Raw genomic sequence first — 2,980 nt, forward strand, 5'->3', positions numbered from 1 at the left:
GAGAGAGAGAGAGATCAGAACGATTGTTTGGTCGGAGTGCCTTGCAGAGAAACAGATCACTTTTGTACTCTTTATAGTCACACTCGACTCTCATATTCTTCTTTGACATACTAGCTGTACTTTTCTTGTTATTGCAAACAGAATAACCGCGTACAAGAATGAATGATGAATTTGAGATTATGCAGCAATTGATTGTTATTTGTTGCAAACTATGCAGACACTGATCATTGAGTATAATCGCTAGAGTAAACAAGGAATTCTTGATTTCTGATCTGTGAACGCCTGGTCTCAAAGGAATCTCTCGCGGTAGCGAGCCATAAAACGATTTGTCGCCAGCCGTAATGCGAGAATGAGGGGGAGTAAGATTATGGTGCGAGTGATTACAAAAATCGTAGGGAAACTTTTCGAAATCGTAATAAAATAAAATAAAAAAAATCAGATATATTGTACATATAAAAATAATTACGCTTATTGTATCTCTTAATTTTAGGTAATTAATTAACTGAATAACTGTAATTAAAAAAAAAAGAAACGTTGTTGTGGTAGACGCACAGCGAAATGTGTATGAAAATTTATGAATTTCAAGACGATTTTAGAAAGGAGGAGTAATAAAGAAATTTTATCCTGGATAGAACTTATTATTTTGATTAAGATCTTCACACTTTCGCCTGTACATTGTCGGGACGTGTTCTTTTTTTTGTAAGATCCGTTTTATGACACGTGTTTGTACATACTCTTTAGATACTTCGTCGTTTCTCTCGTTTTTCTCAGATTCACTGTTGAGCGTGAAACCGAAATTTCTCCATTCTCTCCATCTTGTTTGCTCTCGTGTATTCATAGTATCTAGCTTTTATAAACGTTATCTGCTTACCGTAAACACATACACATACACATACATGAACAGAGACGTACATACAGCGTATATATGTATATGCTGTTATCGAGATTTCTAGCGACGCCTTGAAAACGAAAGAAGCGATAACTCTTCCGCCAAATGATTTTGAGAAGAACGAGCGACTTTATGTGAATGAAATGGAGAAAAAGGAAAATAAAGATTCGAGAATGTATTTGTAAAGAGAAGAGGTAAATAAAATCATTTATTTTAGTTGGAATGCTTTAAGAACAACGTATAGCTGATGTATATGGATTTTTATATAAAATTTATTAATGTTAAAGGTAATCCGATTAGCGATTAAAATTAAATAAAACGTCGAGAATCGAGATTTGAGGATCGCTCCAACCAAAGACTGAGTTCGCTTTACATTTCTCTGGTTTGGCAAACACGAAATTCCACTGCGGCTAAGACCGATAGCTGTTCGTCTTGCATACGCTTCGATTAGACTCCCATTAAAAGACGTTCCGAAAAATTTATTGATCGAAAGAAAAGAAGAAGAGGAGAAGAAGCGAAATAGAGAGGTCGGTCGTATCTCGAATGGTGAGACTTCGTGTTTACCTAATTCGTTGCATTCGCGAGAAACAATAGTGTATCATATAAGTAGAAGTTAAGACCGATCAATACAAATATTCCGAATTGATGGTCAAAATGAAGGCGAAGAAAAGATAAGCCAGCTCGTTTATGTATAGGGAATGAGATTATCGGGAGCAGAGGAATGAGCTTAAACCTGGTCAATAGATCTAGACGAGAAAGCTCTACACTTTTTCTGCGTGTTAATTACAGATTTACGATTTAATATCAACCGACGCGTCGAGACACGATATGTACCTACTTATATACATGTATTTTATTCTGTGAATACGGTGTAGGCCTTCCGCGTCGCTGTGCGACACAGGAAGGTCCGATCGGGACAAAAAAGGAAAGAAACAAATAAATGAAAGAAGAAAAAAAAGGATAGAGACGACGCTTCAGCCAAAGTTCCCATTTGAATGCGAGACTTTGGGCGCAAGTAATCTCTCTCTTGACAAGAACATTTGTACAGTCGAAGGACTGAAATAGTCGGGAGCTGAAAGGAGACACTGGGAGTTCTATATACGATCGCATACATATACGGGATGTGTACATACAGGATATGTTGCACGAATTCAGCATTGTAGGAAAAAAACAATAAAAAAGGATAAGAAAAAGCTTTATATAACCTGCTCAAAATATATCTACTACCGTTTTCATTATAAAGATTGTGCGGTCTCAGCATGAAATGAAACGCATATGCCCTACAAAGCTGGACTTACAAGACATCCCGTAGAACGTTAACTCCGGACGGCCTTCGACCTGTTCCTCGATACAACACGTCGTCTGATCACATCCCTCGAGTCCGTCATCTGATAACATCCCTCGATGTTGCGCAACGTCTTATTTATCGAGAGAGTTGCTCGACACATGATTATTCATATATTATTATGTAAATTATATATATGTAAATTATATAAAATTATTACGCATATTATTGTATAAATAATATGAAATTCTTACACTTATTATTATATAATTTAACTGTATGTTTTATCTTTCCAAGTTTCAGTTGCAACGTTTCGTCCAAACACGAGAGACATTATCTCGATCTTTATTGTTGCCAGTATAAAGAATAGAGAGGTGTTATCAGATGGATGAGTCGATATTTTCCCGCAATTTATGTATAGAGACCTAAGTATTAATTATTCGTAATCATTGCGATTAACGGCGTGCGCGAGGTAGCGGATATAATTAATTGAGTGTGTGTGTGTGTATATATACATATATTATAAGTCAATTTACGGGTTGCATTTTTTGGCTATTAAATATATTCTAATTAGCGTGTAACTTCGAGGAGGAGGGAGAAGAACGAAACCGGCGGATGCGTACCGAATGACTTGTACATATTCGTATACATATGTACGTATACACGTAGCGCATCTCGTGGGCTCTGTACATGCACATGCATACATAAATATATATATATATATCTGTGTGTATATATATTTATGTATGCATAGTATGTGTGTGTGTGCGTGTGTGTGTGTGTGTGTATATATAAAGATAAAAATA

This window comes from Atta cephalotes (genome assembly GCF_000143395.1).
Source record: "Atta cephalotes unplaced genomic scaffold scaffold00009, whole genome shotgun sequence".
Classification (NCBI taxonomy): Eukaryota; Metazoa; Arthropoda; class Insecta; order Hymenoptera; family Formicidae; genus Atta; species Atta cephalotes.